Source organism: Neopelma chrysocephalum, unplaced genomic scaffold, assembly GCF_003984885.1.
Source record: "Neopelma chrysocephalum unplaced genomic scaffold, ASM398488v2 Primary Assembly neopelma1_67, whole genome shotgun sequence".
NCBI classification, from domain to species: domain Eukaryota; kingdom Metazoa; phylum Chordata; class Aves; order Passeriformes; family Pipridae; genus Neopelma; species Neopelma chrysocephalum.
The window spans coordinates 5,381,586-5,403,707 of NW_020897726.1; positions in this window are offsets into that span (position 1 = coordinate 5,381,586).

A 22,122-nucleotide genomic window follows, 5' to 3' on the forward strand; every position below is an offset into this window, starting at 1 on the left:
TATGGTTGTCTTAGTGAAGCTGTGCTTTTTCACTGCCTACCTTCCTCACCATGTAGGGCCCTTCTTACCTAAGGCTGTCACAGAGGCATCTTCAGCTAGCATACACATTTCTCTTTCAAAGAGGAAAAATAAACAAAGCCAAAAGCTTTTCCTTCAGGTATTTTGCTCTGTTGTTTAGAAGCAACAGCTCACTAGTGATTTCCTGCTGTGGTTGCTCTCATGGCATTGCAAGTTTGCACCAGAGGCTGCACTTAGGGGCTTCAGCAGATTGTGACAGATGCAGGTTTAGTAGTCATATAAGGATGTATTTGCCTCCGTAATTCTGAATGGGAGTTTTTTCTCAGCTTACGTGCAGCATCTTATACCTTTCTGCTAACAAATTGCCTACAACAATGTAAAATGTCATTCACAGATCTCAGAAGTCATTGTTTGTACTCATTGATTTTAGAGAATTTTATATTTATTAGGCCTGTAGAGAAGTTGATCCTCCTGTCACAGAAATCATCTGCAAGACTAATGTGCGACCAGGGTCAAGCCAACAGACACATTATTTTGCTGCTCTACAGCCCAATGCCTTTACTGACAAAAACTGATTAATATATTTGTTTCTTCTTTATACTAGATTACAATGTCATATCTAATCTGTGATCCATCTGCTCTCTAAATCTCAGCATGCATGCCTGCTTCTAAAATATATTCACTATTGACTATCTATACATTTGAATTATCCTCCTGTGGATGTATTATACTGAATTTGTCCAAGTTAAATTTTCATTTCCTTTTTCTTCCCTACTCTAAATCCTTCTTGGCATTTTTCTTCCCTCAGTGCTGCTTACAACCTTTCATAATGATCAGGAAGACTATATTTTGGTATTGTTTTATAGAATATTCAAATAAAATCACAACCAATTATCATACAAGAAAGTATTTTAATTTACTAGCCTTTAGGAATATTTTTCAGACTTTTGTGTGTTTTATGATATTCCATAATTCATTGACTTTTAACATTTCCCTGCTGAAGGACTCTGGTCTTCTCAACAGGAAGCTTTAATTGGAGAAGAAGAATCTGCAGAGCTAAAAAATATGGTTCTATTAGGAGTCAGACTTTACAATGAAGAGGTTGAAATGTTGCAGGAAGAAAGTGGCTCATGGCTCATTACCAGAAAAAATGTCTGAATCCCAAAAGGTATGTATTTTCCTGAAAAAAATGAATGTTGACAGAGAAGAAAACTCATAATTTATTATTAACAGCTAATAGTAGCTTTCCTTTGAAAGAGGTAGTGTGAATACAGATAAAACATATTTACTTTCCATAATGTTACTGAACTAAGAAGTTTTCAGACTGTAGATAATATTATTATCATTTAAAAAAGCTAAATTATTAGTTTGAAAATGTTTAATTCTATACATTGTTATACATGTGTGTAACTTCAAAAACATCAAATGAGACCATTGACTTCCCTGGCACTAGTGGTGTTATGAGGTTAAGAAACAATATAATGTTTTCCACAATTGCCAGCCTTAGATTTCTGTTTGGACACCTCGGATTTCTGCTTGGATGCCTGAAGCCTGAATCTGATTTCACTTGTCTAATTTAAACGTAACTTGTCATGTGGTCTATTCATCATAAAAACAGGCACTCCCATTGTAATGATTGCACATATAACATCTTCAGAACATCTATTTAAAAAGAAATGGCATGTCATTTTTTTTCCAAGTCTTATTTTTGGTGCTTGCTAGAAAATATTAGCATTCTAGGATGTACTGGACTATCTTGACCATCCTAGAAGCCACGGGTCTTCCAGAGATATTTTTTTTAATATCTCCCATGTGCTGTTTTTAATTAGATCATCTTAACCAGGAGTCTTCATTTTCCTCCATTATACCACAGTCTCCATTTAGTTCAATTGTGAAGGATAAAATGCAATTCTTATTACCAAGAACAGTTACTGCAGCAGAACAGAAAGAATGTGAGTCTTCATTACCTGTGTGTTATCTGACCTTCCCTTTCATTCTAGCTCATTTGGTTTATCACTTGCTTTTTCTTCTGCATCACAGAGGAACAACATCTTTCAGGCTGGAGTTGTCATTTACTGTGTGCTTCTTGGAACTTCAACAAAAAACAGCATGTGCTGATGGGGCTGCAATTTCAAAGTACCTGCATGAAGGTGCTGGAATCAAGAACTGAGGAAAAACTTTTTAACCATGGCAAGGTCTTGAGCATCCAGAGAGATATCTCAGAAACTAAGGAAAACAAGAACAGAAACAGGGGAAACTGCACCAAAAAATTAGAAGGAGACAAAATGAAAAAGGTTAAAAGATTGCAATTAATGGTTCTTACGTAAAGGCTGCCATTAAAAGGCTGAGCATCAGAGAATTCTGTTCCTTCCATTAGGGGGTACAAGGAGGAATCAACTGTAGTCTCAGGAATTATTAAGTTGCCTACCTGTATTTTAATATTGTCCTTTCTATGGTCTGTCTGCTTTCTGAATATATTAGTGAAAAATACAGTGCCAATACATATTAAAGGAAAGCAACAAAACCAACCAAAAAAGCTACTCCATGCAAAAAACCAACCACCCCACTGCCCCAGCCCCCCACCCCCTCCCCAAAGCCAAAACAAAAGTATCCTCCAGGAAATGGATTATGCTGAGTTTACAAGGCAAGAACTAGATTTATAATCACCAAGGTGAGGTCAGCAGGCCATTAAAGGAATTACCATCTAGTATTTTCTGAAGAAAGCCTTCCCTTTCTCTGCATGACACCATAATTGGAATTTTTACAGAATTTGGATCACCCTACTCTACCTCACACCATAATTTCCGTATGCACAAGCCTGCAGACAATCAGGGTAAGGCAAACCTGTTTTCTTCACAGTAGTGACAGCCAGTTCAAATGGATCCTTGTGCTGCCAGAAGTGTGTGTCGGCAAGAGTACATTTACTAATAAAAACAAAACCTAATGTAATACTATTATTATTTATTAATAAATAATATTTTGTTCTGGATATTCTATCAATACCTCTACAGCCATGCTTTTTTCCCTTTTCTCTATGGACAAGAAAGCTTTTCCATACCAGAGTTTTTGGGGCCTTTTATCAGGCACCATTTCCAATTTACCTACGGTGGATATTTTCTCGTACTTCATTCCTATTCTGAAGTAAAAGAGAAATTTAACTAGACAGATGGACTGGTTAAATTAAGAAACATTCATCATTAACATTTTTTCTCAGGGCTGAGTAAATTGCATGATTCTTGGAACAGACATTCCAGGTAGATTTATGCAATGCTTACATAAGCAGGCAAGTTTTGGGGTTTTTTTAACTGTTGGAAGATCTGTTCTTCCATTTTATCTTAATCTGATTTGCCATTCTTGCTGTTTTAATTTTTATCAGTAATAAAAGCATTTATTTCATGTTCTAGACTCATTATTCCAGGTTTTCAAATGTGGGACTTCTCTTTTAAAATATATAAAAATGGGGTAGAGCAAAAATTAGGGGTTTAACCTATGTTTACATGTAAAATGTTTGTTATGTTTTCTGTATGTTTCTGTGGATTATGCTTCAACCTCAGATACACTGAATTTCATATACCCCCCAAGCTACTTCTAAATAATTTCTGAGTTACTGTTTAACAACCTTATATTGAATTTGTGTTTCTGATAGTTGTTAGTGTAGATATTCTTTTCCAAAACAGCATCTGAGTGATGCAATATCACAGTTGCTACTTTATGAATGTGAAAACACAGCTTTGGGCATGGATTCAAGGTATTCAGTTGTGTGATTAGATATTGGAATGTGACACATTCCAAATACGAACAGTTGGCCATATGATTCCTGAGTATCTACAAGCAAATAAGTAAATTAATCTTGATTCATTGGTAGATGTTTTTGCCAACCTCTATAGCAAAGTCCATAAATGTTTTCAAAAGGAAAGAAAGGATTAGGAGATGGTGAGGAGCATCTAGAAGTGAGAATGGAATAAACAAGAATTGTATTGAAATAAGTAACTGAATCAAATTACAATGATTAGTGCAGGAAGCAATATCCTCTCCAACAGTTCCCTCTGGCAAGTTTGCAAAGTCGAGTATAGTCTTAAAGTTAACTGGACCACTGAGGAATAGTTCTAGGAGACAGTATGATTCCAATGTTCTTACTAACCACCGTTGTTTGGATGCTCATTTTTTTCATTTGTTTTCTTTTGTCCACAGGAAGGACAAACTTATTTTCCATTTTGTATGTGAAGGTGTAGAAGACCTTCGGAAGAAATAGCAAGGAGGGAGAGATTAGCACCTGCTCAAGGAAACTTTTGCTGCCAGGGAAAAGCTTTAACATAGGAAAGAATTAATTCTCATGCAGGACACTGTGTACGTTCCTTTATCTGTCTGACGAGAGGTAACTCCCTTGCTACAAGTGATAAAATTCTCACAGACATGCTGAAGGGGTGCCATTCCAAAGGGAAGCCATACAGGCCATAAAACAGAGGGGGAGAATTCAGCCTGAGGTTTTATTGTGCATGTGAAAGGTGTTGTTACAAAAGCACCAAAGGGGGTTTCTGGTTTTACCTTTTTGGTCAGCTATATTGGAGTATTCTCAACTGTTAAAATAAATTTTCTTTAAGACTTAAGCCACAACCTGGTTTCTGGGGTCATCTATGTGCATATCAAGCCTTACACTGTGGAATGCTTTTCTTTTTTTCCCCATTGTACTCCAGATTAATTTTTGTCAAGCCATGTCACCTTTTGGTCTCCAACTATGCTATTTGCATTGAAATTTACAAAATTGTCTCAATTGCTTGAAAAAGACCTCTAAATAGGGGAGTGCAATCCAGTTCTTGTTTTCTATAGCAAAGGCCAGAGTAAGAAAAATGGTATTGTGAAAATAAACAAAAAACATTATTTTGACTTTGAATAGAGTTGGTGCAGATGTAAGAAGACCCAAACAAGAAATATGTAGCAAATCCAAAACACTGTAAGTATTTTAATCAGGGCCATATTTACTGCCCTTTTTCTTTGCTTCTTTTTCCCAAAACCTGCTGGAAATGTGGTATTCCTGCAAATCACAGCTGGTATATGTACACAGCACTTGAGAGAGTTCTGTTGAAATGGAAGTGAATGAACTGGGAAGTGGAATCTTTGTAAGTTATCTAGATTCATAACAGCAACTAGAGGAATTGAACTTTTTGACTGCAAAGGCACTGACTATAGTTACTCAGTTAAACCTCTGATAACCAAGCAGACCTGGAAAGAAAAAGTAAAATAGTTAAAAGAACTTTTGACACGTTGATGTTGAAAGTAATGTAGAGTCATTTATAGAAAGGCAGGTAGATGATTAAATGAACAAAGGAACTATCTTGCATGGAGCCCTGCATTTCAGCACTGAGGGGAAAACTGACACATCAAATTTGTTCAAAAAAAGGAAAGGCTTTATCAGCTTTTAAATGAGTTATGTAAAGATGATTGTTAACGCTTGGAAAAACTACAGTGATTAAAGAAAAAATAGCCACAGCATAAAGAGCCTAAAAATGGCCAAGTCCAAACTGATAAAGCATTCAGAGAAAATGAAAAGCAGTAGAAGGCCGTTCAAATAGTAAGACAGCTCTCTTTCTTTTGCTTGTAGATGCATGTAAGGTGTACCAAGATTTGTATATGTTATTTGTGAGATTTTGTGTTTCCAAATGAAATATTGCTGCAAATACTTAGACTCTTGCTGTACATAATACCCTACAGAAAATGGACTTAGTCTCACCATTAGTTGCACACAGAAAAGCACGATAGTTACTTGGAGAAAGGGAGTATAACTTCTATTTCTGTGTTTCCTTCAACACATGGGATCTGAGACTTGAAGATCATCTTCTATAATGGTCTAAAGCTTAGACCACTCACCTGTTAAGCAGGAGATACAGTTTTTCTTCCACTGGGACCATATCTGTATCGCACATAAAGATGTCTATTCCTGAAATTACATTCTTCTCTTCAGCCACTATAAAATTTAAAATGCAGAACACATTCTTTAAGACAGGGATCAGAATACCTATCCCTCACATTTGCAAGCCCTAAGCACAGCAATGCATCCTTCCACCAGGGTTCTTCCACTCCAACCAGTACAGAATATGGCTTGTGAACTCGGGCATTTCCTGGGAAGTGACAGGTCTGCATCTGTACTTCCCCAGAATAAAATGGTTATATGAAAACAAGTCTATTTCTTTGATGATGATTTCTTTTATGTAGAATTATCACCATTATCTTCCTTCTTTAAAAATAAAAATTGTAATTTCCTACACCTCAAATTGTGGAACAAGCCTTGTCCCTGGTTGCCTGTTTGTGGTTAGATGACCTTGACTGGCACCAGGTTCCCAACAAGCCCCTCTTATCTGTCGCTCTTCTCAGCAGAACACTGGGAGAAAATATGATGAAAAGCTCATGGTTTGAGATAAGGACAGAGAGATCACTTACCAATTACCATCTTGGGCAAAATAGGCTTTACTTTGGGAAAAATAGATTAACTTATTGACAATTAATTTCAATAGAGTAGAATAGTGAGAAATAAAATCAACTTCTCCTCATCTCTCCTATCAGCTTCAACTTCACTTTGGATTTCTCTACCTCCTCCCCCTGACTAGCTATGTTTGTTTCCCCTTCTTCTGTTAGGCATTCTCTTCCCTTTCTCTTCTCTTTTTTAGCTCTAGCCCTGCTCTCCCTCCTATTGTATTCTGTCACTATTTCTGTTTATGATAGAGCCTCTTTTTTTCTTCACATTCAAGTTTTTCAACCCACCCATCACCATTTTCCTCTGCAAAATGTCCTAAACTTGAGGCACAGCAACAAACATTTGGACATCTTCCCTCTAGTAGCTTCTCCACAGGCTCATAGATCACTGCTTCATGCTTCTGAGCAATACAGTATTTATTAAATACATTTTTTGTGTCATATAGATAGAAAAAGAGAGATGAGCTCATCATGAAGGTGATTGGAAAGTACTCAGGGTGATTAAGGCTCAGTAGTGCTTGAATGTTTTCGAGCACCTCTGATCCATAAAGGAGAGTTGGTCCTTCACAAAACTTCACAGAAGACTTTAATACTGGGTGATATCTGTAAAACACAGCTCATACTTATCTAGGCTGGTACTGATTTCCATAGCTAGCTGGATTTAAAAAGGAAATGATAAAATCATGTAAAGATAGATTCTGAAAACAAAGGCATTCCTGTTTTCAGGGATGAGTGGCTTATAATAAAGAGTTATATAGGAACCTACCAAAACAAAATTTGTAGAGCTCAGTGAAGTATGAATAGAAACTTGGAGAGGAAAGCAAGGGCAGAAGTGGATAACAATATTTTCAGAGGAAAAAAAAATGGGTGAAGGCTTTTCATATCGACTCTTATTCAAATAATGATAAAAGCTATTTTTGAGGAAAGGGCAGGGCAAGGAAGGGCACGACAGGGCAAGGTGGGAAGGTTTGGGAAGGTTTGGTAGGGGAAGGGTTTGGGAAGGCTTTGGAAGGTTTGGGAGAGGAAGGGTTTGGGAAGGGAAGGTTTGGGAAGGTTTGGGAAAGGAAGGGCAGGGTAGGGCAGGGAAGGGTTGTTTTACTTTAAATACATATTAGATAAATTAGAGGAAATAATAGAACTTAAATCCTAGATAGAAAAGACTTCCTGATCCATCTATTTCCCTTTAAAAAGGTTGCTATCATAACGAATGACATTCAAAAGCAAAGATTGCACAAAGTTATTAAACAGACACTTGATGGCCATGGTGTGCTTCATTATCACCTCATTATTAACAGAACTTTGTTTTTGTTTTTAATTATCTTTTTACTGAATGAGAATTTAGGAAGTGTTAAAATAGCAGGATTTATTGTATCAAGGACCACAAAGGAGAACTGTGTACTATTTCCAGTATTTGTTTTCATTTGTTTTTCTTTACTCTGTAGTGCCTTCTAATGTTTCTTGGTTTCAAATAGTTTTCTCATTATAAATAGGTACTTTCATCTTCACCAGTCTTTCTCAGAAAGAAATATGAGATACAGCACTCTGCACCTGGGGTACTAGAAACCCAGAATATGGTTTTCAGTATGTTTATTAAGGAAGTTATTTGCTTTAGTTGCATCAAAATATATACAAAGCAAAAAAAATCAGATTCTTGGTGTCTGCAGAAGATGCACAGCCTGCCTTGTCTGTGGGGTGATGGAATACATTTCAGAATATTTAGGTTGTCAAGGAACTAGACAATACCTGTGAGAGTCCTTGAATCCCATGGCACGCATTTGTAATGGAGCTGATTCCAGCCTGGGGGGTTTCAACTCAAAATCATGATTATGTGTAAACAAATCTGTTTACTAGTATAATGGAAAAAAAAGCATGTTTGGATAACGCTGTCTTGTGTTAGGGGCCTCTCCAAATTTTCTGATTGGCTGATTTATTACCATCATTTTCTCTGGCACTGAATTAAATCATCGGAAGTTAGCTGATATGGAAAGTAACATGGATCTACCTTCTGTTCTTAAAGCAATTGACTATTCTGATCCAAGAATGGCTGATTTACTTGTCAGCACATCTACAGTAGAGGCTGCAGCACCCATAATACTCTTACTTTTTCACTGCAAAATTGTGGTATTCCATTTGTCTTCCCCAGGTGGTCACAACTACCATGGAATACATAGCACTGATTATTTTTTGTTTCAATTGTCTCATCTTAAGCTGACTGACACCACACTCTAAGGGCATGGAAAACAAGCATATGTTCTCTGCTGCTTCAAAAACAAACCATTGGGTTAAAAACTGCTGTTAATATTCCAATATTTAAAGCTTAGCTTTTTCCTTTGTGTGTGAGAAGAAAGCAGGTGGAGGGACTGTATGCATTTTCTGATTAGTATAGTCTGGTCTTGAGTAAGGTTGCCTAATACATATTTAATACAAGTCAAAAACAAAGCTACTGCTAATTACCTTCAGATTCTCTTACTATGGTGACCCAGCAAGATAAAGATGAAAATAATTCACTATTTTCTGCTATTGTTCTCAAGTCTGTATACAGTCACTTTTAAATGCTTTTAATTAAAGCACTTTGACAGGTTTTTGAAATCTTGGTGTAAAAAAATCTCAGAAAGTGAGACTGTAAAAATTACTGTTGATGACAAGGTAAAAAAGCAGGTTTTACCTCTCCTCTCCCTCTTCTGTCAGTCCCTTTTCACTCCTGCTCTCCAGTTCATTAATATTTTGGGGTTTAGCATGTTGGTTACAGGAACTAAGTGTTAATTTGTTCTTTGGCATATTACACTGAGATGAACCTGATTAATTAAAACAGGAAGCACCATCCCCGAAGCACCATGGCTGGTGCATTGGTGTTGATGCCTGGGGTTCAGTGTGTAATGAGACTCCTAGCTGCAGGCAAAGGGAGACCGCACGCTTCCTCACCTCTGGCGCAGAACAGAATTAAGCATTAACTCTGTAGCAGACCCCTGCTTATCAGCAACCTTGCTATTACTACACCAACCCTGATGTGCATAAGCAATATTTTCATCCACTTCCCAAGAGATTTATCTAGCTGTTGAAGTAGAAAATGAATATTTTACAGTTCACTTGTCTGATCAATTACCTACAAGCTGCTGCAGTATTTTATAGCCAGTGGGAGAGCTGTGTAGGTGATGATAGAGAAATCTGAAGGGAATCTGTTAGCCAACTACAAAAAGGGGACTAAAACTGTGAATGAGCCATCAGTAACAGTCCTTTTGTTCATAAGGGTTTAGCCAGAAATTACAGTGTAACCAATTAAAGTACATAAATGATAATCAGCAGAATGTGAATTCCAGAGGTGAAGAAATTTGATTGCTTGATTGTAGGATAATGAAGTGCAGAGATGATTCAAAGCCAACCCCTTCTCAGTGAAACATCTCCCTCAGTACTTTACTTACCATTTTTGTCTTTTAGATAATTGGAATAAACTCTTTCCTAGAGACACTTTGGAAATTAAATGAACACAAAGTTAAATTGCATGCACTTTCTGGACAAGGCATTACTGATCATAATGCAGAAAGTTTCAAAAACCTAAGTTCCCAGCGGTTTATTTTAATAGAAAAACTTTGTGTTGGCAATTCATTTCAAGAACATTGCACATGACGTCTTGAATAAGTTAGTGAAAACTCTCTTATCTGAATGCATATGAATTATGTTTTCTGTCTAAAAAACTGTAAGGAATATTACTCTGTTATTTACAGAATGAACAGAGACAAGTTCAAATCCGTATTTAAAATTGGTGAAAGCGTAAAGAAGCAACCTGGAAGATTCACAAGGTAGTTTGTGTTTGCCTGTTTAAAATTCCTGCAGTTTGTCCCAAGAGTTTTAAACATGTCTTCGTTCTTTAATTTACAGACAACCCTGAGAGAGAGATAAGTTTCTATTTGTAGTAAGAAAATCAACTCTGATTTGTTTAGTGATAACAACAAATATCACTTAGACTAAAGTGACTTTCTGGCCTCCAAATCTAAAACAAAAATAAATCCAGGTTCAGTTAAAATTCAGATATAGCATTGAATGCCTGGCCTTTTTTTTGCTTATTCTACAACATCATCAAGAAGTAAACACTGTAAAAACATGTTGCTGCCTGAGTACTGATTATTTTCATCATATTTTACACTTAATTAACTGCAGCTACTTTTAGGTTATACTGTGGGTTTGTGTTTTAGGAGAATGTTTCTTTCCTATTGCAAGCTTTTGATAAAGCTCTTTTTTATTGAACCTTTATCAGTGTTTATTAAATATGGAAAACCAGACTGAGGAATGAATTTTATTCTATAATAGGTTCCTTTTTAACTAGCCTTTGAACTGGAAGTATTCAAAAGATGGAAAAAATAATCACTTTTTATACATATTAAAGAATTTCATGTGTGAAGAGATACATTTATTAATACTGTTTTTTACTATTTTTTGCTCTCAGAAACTTTACTTACATCACTACAGTGACAGAGATTTTATCCAAAGGGGAGAAAAAAATCATCTTCTAGGTCCCTTATTAAAATGTCTTGTATTAATTTTACCAAGTCTCCAAAGCCTCATGCTTCATAGCTGAATGTTACTGTGTTGGCCCAAACACACAGGATAATCCACAACCACAGATGTTTAAAACCTCTTTCAAAGGCACATTACCTCTAAAAGCACCTGAGGCAGGACAGGATATTCTCCATGCATTATTTATGTTTTCTAGTAGAGCAACTGATCTCTCAGTATTTTACTTGAATTACATGTTTTAGTAAATCTAATACAAAGAATGATCCAAGAGTATCAATTATTTGAACAATGGTTAAATTTTTTTTTTTAATTTTAGTGCAAATTTTTTATCTTTAATTGCATTGGTAATTTATCCAGACAGAGGCTTGCAAGAGTCAACAGGAAAGCAGTTGCCTTCTTAAATTTACAGTTTTACTTAACTGATTTAACACTGAATTCTGATTCCACAGCTGTATTTGTGGCTACTTTATTGGAAGAGTGTGACATTGTATTAATGAACTTCCTATGAGATTAGTCTACTGAAGTCCTCTGTTATCTGCAAAGTGAGCTCCAAAACAGAGATGGCTTTTCCAGTCTGTCTGCTTTACAGACCTTTTCAGCTCTGAGTTCTATAAATTTATTAGGCTTCAGTCATACCTTGAAAATTCTCTTTCCCCTTTAAATATGTTTTCTTGTGCATACTCTGTAAATAGCGAGTTTGGGCAGCTATACTTATGCTTCCTGCCCAAGCTCCACACATTTAAGGAAAAATCTGCCTAAGGTCTTGAAAGAGAATTGTAGAATTGTAGAATCATAGAATGGCTTGGATTGGAAGGCACCTTAAATATCATCTAGTTCCAATCCACCTGCCATGGACAGCGATACCTTTCACTAGACCAGGTTGCTCAGAGCCCCATCTAATCTTGGCTGGAACACTTTCAGGGATGGGGCATCTGCAACTTCCCTTGGCAACCTCTTCCCGTGCGTCACCACCCTCACAGTAAGGAACTTCTGCCCAACATCTAATCTAAACCTGCTTTCTCTCAGTTTGGATCCATTCCCCCTTGTCTTGTCATCACATACTTTTGTAAAAAGTATCTCCATCTTTCCTTCAGGCTCTCTTCAGGTAATGTAAGGCCTAAATTAGGCCGCTCCCAAGTCTTTACTTTTGCAGGTTGAACAAACTCAATTCTCTCGGCCTTTCCTTGTAGGACTGGTGCTCTATCCTTCTAATAATTTTGGTTGCTCTCCTCTGGACTCACTCCATGAGCTAGTCACAGTCACTGGAAAAGATCTCTCATCTGACATGGTAGACGAGGTTTTTGTAATGTCCACAGAGCCCAGTAGACTCCAGTTTCTTGCGGTGCAACACCCACAAGAAGCACAATCCCAAACAACAGTGAGTGCAGTGAGGGGGGAACATGCCCTAAACTCCTCCTCCAGATGAGCCATGAAGTGGTCACTAGCTTACAGTTAGCTGGGCTAGGAGGGTTGTGGGCAGGAAGGACGATAGATCCATTCTGCTGTTTGTTGAAGACCGTTGGCAGGTTGATAGCAGGACACATAAATTTATGGTTCTTCTCACCAGGCCTGTTTCTGCTTTTTCTGCAGTGAGATTTCAATGTGAAATCCATAGAAATTCCAGCACAGAGGACAGGGGCAGGCCTGCCCAGAGGACCAATTCCAAACTAGACATCTAATATGGGAGGGCAGATTCTAGTCCCAAGTTTCATCTTTCATAAATCTAATCATAGGGCTTTAGGAAGCTACTATACTAGCCAAAAACTAGTTAACACTATCCCATGGGGAGTTAACACTGTTCGGTTGGCCCAAAAAAAGAAAAAAAAAACTATTTTCTGTATTTCAGAAAGAAACACATTTTTAGATGTAAATTGTACTTCATATGTAGATAGTAAAGTGTTTCCAAATTGGATTCCTTTGAAGTGTTAGCCATCTGGGAGAAAAACAAGATGAAAGGACATACTGTTATATGGGATTCTCAACATCAGAGAGGAAGTCAGTGGAATAGGACAATAAAATAAATTTAAAAAGAAAAAAAAGGCAGAGACAGAGAGATATTTCTTAGAACCAGTCAATTATATTTCCAAACTGATAGATAAAATATGAGAAAAAATAGCATATTTCAGGACTGGATGGAGAGAGAAAGTTACAACCTTTACATGGATTTGAAGAATCCTTTGCTATATTTATTTTAATTTTCAGTGCGATAAAGATCTGAAGCCATTTTTTGCTCTTGGAAAAAGTTTTAGTTGAAGGTATAGCACAGTAAAGAACTTGACTGTTGTTATTGTGCTACTAATGTGATATTGATACTTTATGTTAATTTTTTAGACTAGCATCAGTCTAGACTAGATGATTCTGCCATTACTAGTGTTGGATTTAAAAAATTGGATATGAGAAAAAGAAAAACTGCTAAGTTTAAACAAAGCCTTGGGCTGACAGAGATTGGGACTGGACTCCATCTAGAGTCCAGACAAGGATCCATTGATGTCACGGGTTTGGAATGTCCTGCCCAAGCCTGGAGAAACCATGCTCTGATGTTATCAAACCTGTGCAGAAAACCTTGTGTGTTTTATCTCTCCCTTTGTGTTACCTGTTCCCTCCATGAAGTCTCCCAATATTAGGCAGGGTTTTTCCCATGAGGTAATTCCTAAGACCCCAAGATGTGTTACCTAATCCCCACTGTAAAATCCCCCATGATAAAGTGGGTTTTTCCTATGATGTAATTGTAAGACCCCAAGGTTTGTTAACCTGGGTTTTCCCCTTACCTCATCTTTGTGAAACCCCCCAATTTTAATACCATGAATATGTAAAACCCCCTGTTAAATATGTAAACTGTCAACCCTTTAAATATGAAGTTGTGAATCCAATAAACCATTCCAGTTTTCTGCCTCGCTGGGATCGTGTTAGCATTATTGACTTGTTACAACTAGGGTCCACTTGCCTGATGCTTTATATGTAATCTGCAAAAGCGGCTGCTTCTGGACTGTGTATTACAAATGGAATCAATAGCAAAAGTCCTGCACCTTGTGGTTTCTTCCATTTTTGAGAGAATATGAAGCTCGGGGTTTCACAGAAGACGGTTTTTCCTGGTAAAAATGTGCCCACATACAAGGTGAAGGAAAAGCCTGTTTACCTCCTTTACCAAAAGTAAAAACTTACCACACAGGTCTGTCTGTAAATTGTTTAGGAAAAAATGAAGTAGGCAACTGTGTAGAGACCTATGAGCACATAAACAGCATAACTGGAGTGAATAAACAAAGCATATTCACTATTGCAATAAAGCAACAAGGAGCACACAGTGGAACTAGCAGCAGTTTGAAAATAAACACAATTTTCACATGACACAGTGAAATTGTGGAACTTCTTGCTACAGGGTGGTTTAGAGGTCAAAGGTTTAAAGCTGAATTAGACAAATTTGTGCAGGGTAGGTGATATCAACAGCTATTAAACACAATTACTTGGATGCAAATAAAGGCCCAGGAAAGCCTTAAACTACATACAGGTTGAATGATGTTCTGTGGAATGGATCCTGCCTTATCCCTATTCTGCTTCTTTAGCGTCCCCTGTCGACCACCACTAAAGATGAGGTTCTGGGAGAGAGGGTATCAATGAAACTTGTTCTGGCAGTTCCTAAAAAAAAAAAAGTGTAATAATAAACATCTATTTGTTCTTTAGGGTACTCCCAGAACTTCTGCGCTGAGCACACCTTTTTTTTTCAACGTTTCTGCATCTCTAGTAGAAGAGACAGTTTTCAAAATTAATCCTATGTGTGTTCTCCTTGAAATTAAAAAATGCTTATATAATAGTCGCTTGACCTATAGAATGCAAAATATAAATAGTCTGCAGGTGTGATGCAGTAAAAATTTATTTCCAGGCAGTTTTTTCTATTTCACTGCAGATAGTCTTTGGACCAAAAATATTACATTGTGGTGTAATATGGCTAGCACACTATTATAGGAACTTGGGTCCCAATTTTATGCTTTTTGGTCTCCCAACCTCCTACCTTTCTCCACCTGCAACATTCTCAGGACTTCCAGGATTCTTATTTCTACAGCAGAAAGCTTAGTATGATGATATTAATGATAATTGTTATGCATCTGGCATTAAAACAGTGGCAGATCAGGTAAAATTACTTTATCTAGGGAAAAAGTTGTTGCAGCAATTGCCATTGTTGTGTGCATTCGCCATACATCATCCATTTTGTTAGGTTCATACAAAGAAAATAAGAATCCCTGTATCTGTCTCCACACCCAAAGAATCACAAGAAGATCAGTGCCAAGGTTAGTACTGCATTCTGTCCATAAGAATGCCAAAATCTTTAAAAACACACACACACAAATCTCATTTATTCTAACTTCTGACAATTCATTATTTTGCTTATACTGTAACAGAAGAAAATTAGAAATAAAACTAAAAATATAAAAAATATAACATATAGTATATCTTCTTTTAAAGTCAAAGCTTGCATTAATATTGCTTTGTATATTCTGACTAATTCAATGGAATTAACATTGCATGCTCATACTTGTTCTGGATTAGCTGTGCATGGATTTCTATTTTGCAGCATCCACAGTCAACATTAAAAATAATCAAAGTCATAGCAACGTGTAGGTTGGAAAAGACCTTTGAAATCATCAAGCCTAATCATAAACCCAGGACTGCCAGGTCCATTACTAAAACATGTCCTTAAGTGCTACATTTACATGTCTTTTAAATACCTCCAGGGAGGATGACTCCACCACTTCCCCAGGCAGCCTGTTCCTGTGCCTGACCACCTTTGCAGTGGATGAAAATTTTCCTAAAATCTAACGGAAACCTTGCCTGGTAAACCTTGAGACCATTTCATCTTGTCCTGTCCTTTGTTACCTGGGAGAATAGACCAATCTGCACCGCACTGCAGCCTCCTTTCAGATAGTTATAGGAAGCAATAAGGTTTCCTGTGAACCTCCTTTACTCCAGGCTAAACAACCCCAGTTCCCTCACCCATAAGACTTCACCAGAACTTCACATTCAGTTTCATCATCATAAAACCTTATTTTCAAGGCTTATTTTCAAGTAAAATGCAACCTATTTTGATGACACTCATCTCAGCAAAAAGTTAACATTCCTCGTTCACCCAAATTATCCTGATATAGTTGCAATTTTGACAAGTTTTCAACCACTATTTCTTCACTGTTGCTAAAGAAGAAGGCAAAGGTTGATATGGCGCAGCCATCTGGGAGATACAACAAAGATTTTTCGATCTTTCTTTTCACTCTGAATTCATACACTCAGTAGTCTCTCCCACTTTTGCTAAATCTTAGTGCCAAAAGTTTAGCAAACTAAACTAGGACACCTAAGTGTCCTAGGTGTATGTAGATATATGTTGTTCAAAATGTTCTCAAAATCATGTTTCAAATATCAGTTTCAGTATCAGCAAATCTTCAGTTTAAGCTTGGAAAAAATTTTCACTCTCTGACAGGTATGAAATCAGTGAATCTTCTTTCATTTGGCAAGAGTTACATCATACAGAACAAATATTTTTAAGCATTGACTTTTTCAACAACCACCTTCCTATAGCTCAACATTTCCCAAAATATAACTTTTATTCAGCAAATTTAGATTTTTTTCACTAATTATGAAATATCTGTAAGGAGGCTGCTGTATTATCCAAATTATTTTAAAGATTAATTCTCCGAGGCTTTTTGGTTTGTTTGTTTGTTTGTTATTTGGCATGTTCTATAATGTATAAATTTTTTAGTTCAGTCACTGGACCTAGGTAACTATCATACTACTTGCAATTATTTGAAAACAAATGTTTTTTGGCTGAGCTTTCCTGAGGTACTGAAAGTAGAATAATTTTCAATGAATACCCACAGCAACTTACAAATTTCCAGCAATAATTTTACACAATGAAATTCTATTCCTGCAAGTCTATCTATAAAATTAATGTAAAATGAGACAAAAAAGAGTAATGATAGGGCAGTATCCTGTTTATTTAGAAAGCCAAATCATATGCAGTGCAAAGCAATCCAAGAGACAAGTTACTAACCTTAGAATAGGCACTGCATATTCTGACACTGTTTCTAAGTACATTGACTATTGAACCTGACAGTTGCGTGGAGTTTGTCTTATTACTTGATTTTTCTCTTTCTTACTCTACTGTCTGTCCATCATTTCTACTTAAACTGTAAGAAATTCATAACTGGTACTTTCTTCCACAATATGTTTTGCACATTTCCTTGCACAGTGAGGCTCTCATCTCTGAAGGCACTCTGTCAGATAGTCTAACATATCTGCAAAGACTAAGAGAAGCCCAAAATTTTTTGTCAGCCAAATGTATCTCTAAAATCCCAGTATTTAACCAAATCAATTTCCTTCACAGCTTCTGAAGCTCATGATAGTCAGTAAATATCTTGACACCTTTGAAGGGCTAAATATGGGCACAGTTCCATGCATACCTTTTCTTCATTACAGAATATATTATTTTTCTATTGGCTGGCTCTGTCCAAATTCCAAAATTGCACAAGATATGAGAATTCATAAACTATCACCTTGCTCATTACATCTGGAATTATTATTTTTTACCTGCTCAAAAGTGTTTTGCATTATGAATGAGTGCCCTTTGGACTGAATTCATCCCCTGCTTTCTGTCAGGAATTATTACCTCCATCCTGGCTGTTGTCCCAGGAGCAGTGCTCGATGACATTGCTGTGGGTGTCTTCTCTATCAGTCTAAGCTTTGCTCTCAACAGTTATTTCAACAACTTTTATGGCAACCATGGCAATCATTAGTTAAAAGTGCTGAGACACTTCCCACCCCCCCCAGTGGATTCTGATGGTTTCAGTGTCCTAGGACAAAGCCTCTCCACTATAATTTCTACAGAGTCCTAATATTTGAGACACCATTAGCTACTTCTTGCCTAAAGAGGAAAGGATATATCCAATTTCATTTTACAATTTGATATGGATAATAATCTGCCAGATGTGATGATGCACCTATGCATGATGTATCAGGGCATATCCTAGCTGTTTTTAAGTCCAAAGTTCAGATAGTACCTGAGAAAAAAGGATGCTTTGTTGAGCTGAGGCATTCTGGCTTTGAGTCTGTACCTGGATTGGAACAGAGGGACACTGAGGGGAAAAGCAAACTAACATATTCCTGAAAGGAAAAAAAAACAAATGAGGAATGTTTTAACAGAAGTCTATAAAATCACAGAAGTTACAGAAAGGGGAAAGAGGGAACGATTTTTAAATGTTTCAAGAACTAGACAAAATAAAATGTCAGGTGGCAAGTTCAAAACAAAAAGAAGGAAGCTTTTCAAAGAAGAGAAGCTTTTTACAGCTTCATAATTAGGCTTCGGAATCTCCCCCTACAGAACAATATGAATGTTGAAGTGAAAAAAAATGTTCAGAAAGCAACTAAATTAATGCAATAAAAATCTACAAAAGGTCACTAAAAAAAACAAAAACAAGACTTCAGGAAAGTTGTGGAGGCTGGCAGAATTTCATCATAAAGCATGCTTACACTGTTTGTACATCTTTTCTAAAATGTTCTTTCTGGCTCCCTCTTGGAATCATGATCCTTTACTACATAGATCTTTGATTTACAGGAGTGCATCCACTTTTAGGTAGAGAATGATAGCTTTTAGAAACCTCACAAAACTGACCTTCTGTCACTCAGCACCTGAAGAGTAAGAATTCCATTTTTGCCATTAGTGCAAAGTATGGTTTGTGAAAGGTCAGGTGGAAAAGTAATGACACAGGACTGGAGTGCTAACACATCCTATAATACCTCCACTGTGCTCCCTATATTTGCTCTCTGTTATCACAGATTGTCAGATAGAGCAGTAAAGTGAAGAGAAGAATACTAGACGATTTCCTCACTATTTTTTTTTCAGTGCAATTCTTTCGATTACAGAAAATTAGTGAAGAAATCTCGAACAGTTTGGCTAACTGCACAAAGTGATACATAGGCCAAACATCTATTGACCCACAAATCAAACACCTTCTTAAAAAATAGTGATTGCAAACAATGGAAGCTGGGACATTCTTGGCTTTGTCTGTTCATCAGGACTAAAAAGAGCTAGAAAGTAGAGTGGAAAAATACAGAAATAATAATGAAAGAAATGTGAACTATGTAACTGTGTTTACCGTAGGGTCAAGTTTCAAAATTTTAACAATGCCTCCTGATAAGCCAACCTATGATATACAGAGAACAATATAACCATAGAAAATTCTCAGGTTGGTCAAGCATTACTTTACGTTGGTGAATTCATGCTGATTAATCCTGTTCACTTTCTTGTCTTTCATGTGTCTGTAAATGGTTTCCAGGATTAGTTGTTCCACCATCTTCCCAGGGATTGAGGTGAGGCTGACTAGCTCATAGTTCTGTGGATCTTTCTTCATGCCCTTTCTAAGGATAGGAGCAAGAGTTACTTTCTTCCAGTCCTGAGACATCTGTCCCAGTTGCTAAAGGTTACTGAGTGGCCACAAAATAACCTCAGCCAGCTCTCTCGGTAATCATGAATTATCATCATTGTTCAACCTTTTCCATAAAGGAAATGTAAACCGCCTCACCCCACAGTAACTTGTTCCTGCAGCCTGTCTGGTAGCCATCTTCTACATTTCTGAAAATTACACAAAAATCATTCCACATCCTTAATTAGCCTAACAACATATAGTGATGTTGTAAGTGGAGCTATAAATGTTCTGAAACTGCATAAACTGATTCACTCTGACTTAGGAGCTCATTGAAAAGCTCGAGATTCTTGATCAATATTTGCTGGTAGGTTTGGGGAAAGATGACATTTGCTTAGCAACAGTAGAGACTTTATACTGTATACTTTACCTATTGAAAGTACTTGTAACTGTACAATGGTGTTTGCCCTCACAATAATTTCAATATAATGTTGACCATAGAAAATGAGAAAAGCAAGTAGAGAAGATAGTCATACAGTTATAATTCCAGTACATTACACTCACAGTATGAGAATGAAAACAGACTAATATTTCTGTAGCACCCTTATTTAATTTCTTTGTCTGTTCCCCATGTTTTTACTGCTTCATTTGTTTTGAAGTCTGATGATTTATTAATTTTATTTTAAAATTTAAAAGAACACAGATTTTAAAAGTCAGATTTCTGGGGTGTATGGTCTTTATAATGCATACTTTGTTTGTAACTTCCCTTATAATTAATAGGAATCACAGGAGAGAGTGTAAAATATATAAACCCCTTTCTGTCTAAAATGTATGATACGTACAAATGTCATTTTAAATTTTGCCTAGCTTTGAAATGTTTCTCAAATATCCAGTTATTAAAACCTTCTGTATTTAATTGTGAATGAGAATAAAAATGGAGATTTTATCCCAGTTATTACTTTTTTCTTTAACAAAGCTTGTGGATGAGAAATTTAATAATCTTCATGCTACTCTAGTAGCAATATTATTGAAGGAAAATTGCTTTACCTATAAAACTTCTTCCACAACCGTATTTCTCCTGTAGGGTTGTGAACACTTCGGAGATCCTCCTGCAGTGTATCCAGGCATAAGTCATACACCTGTATTAACTCTCTAGACAGTATGTTAGGTCTCCCATTTGAAGGACAAAAATGGAAAACAGCTGGTAGATGACATTCTTACTCAGCAGAGGGCTAAGGAATATTTTTCTTTTTCCTTCTTTTTTTTTGGATGCAACAGCACAGAGAGAAGTTAAAAGCCTTCTTTCCTTTCTTACCCAGTGTTTGCTGAATATAAGAGCTCTTTCACAGGTGTTGCCTAAGCAGATGATGACACTGAGCTAGAATCTCCCCCCCCCTTTGGACAAAATGCCAAGTGGTGAGTAAGCAATCTTTTAATAGAAATGTGGATGCCAAGCATAGATCAAGGCCACTTTCCAGGTAAAACTGGGCACTTTTTTACCTGGAGTTTTGATGTTTGAAATCTATCCATTTCTTTCCTGCTGTGTTCTTTCGCTGATCTATGTGCAGACGTGACTTTCATTCTGGAGTGTTTAATTTGCCCATAGCATTGCAGTGGGGTGCAGGGTGTTCATTCAACTCTCTGAGCTGCAGACCTCAAAGAGAGGTGTTGGAAAGCACACTGCAACTACTGAAGCCTTTCATTAATGTAGTTTCAGGAGGCAAAAAAAAAATTTGTCAGAATGCTTGTATTCCATTGCACTTCCAAGAGACTGATATACTTGCACTAACTTTGGAGTAAGAAATTAAACTGAGTTCCCCGTTATCCAAAAATATCTAGACAAAATATTTTTTCCACACATTGTGGTTTAATGCCAGCCAACCACCAAGTGCCACACAACCCCACTAGCAGGACCAGGGAGAGAACTGGAAGGGTAAAAGCTGGAAAAGTCTTGGGTTAAGATAAAGGCAGTTTAATAGTAAAACAAAAGCCATGCTTGCAACCAAACCAAAACAAGGAATTCATTACTCACTTCCCATGGGCAAGCAGGTGTTCAACCATCCCCAGGAGAGCAGGGCCCCATCATGGATAATGGTTATTTGCGGAGATAAACACCATCACTCCAAACGTCCTCCCCTTCTTCCTTTCTCCCCCAAATTTATATACTGAGCATGATACCCCATGGTTTGGAATATCCCCTTGATCAGTTTGGGTCAGCTGACCAGGCCATGTCTCCTGCCAACCTCCCATGCACTCTCAACTTCCTTCTCAGCACAGCAGTACGAAAATCAGAAAAGGCCTTGGTTCTGTGTAAGAGCTGCTCAGCAATAACTGAAACATCCTGAAATTATCAACCCTATGTTCAGCACAAATCCAAAATACAGCCCCATACTAGCCACTCTGAAGAACATTAGGTTTACCCAAGCCAAATGCAGCACACAACAGATTTTATTTTGTACTCCTGCCTTGTCAAACCTAATTTTAAAAACTTTAGGAGAAAGAAAACCACATTTGCCTTGGGAGGGATATATTTACAATATGTTTTGAACATCAAGCCTGTCAGTTCTGATAGTTCATGGCTTCTTATACCATCCCAGATCAAATTTGCTTCACTCATGCTTGATAGACACCTACACACAAAGTATCTTAGCAAAATGTGCCTTCTATCTTATCTATAATGAAGCCATTGTCTAGATTGTTTTGAGGAATTAATAAGTTTATG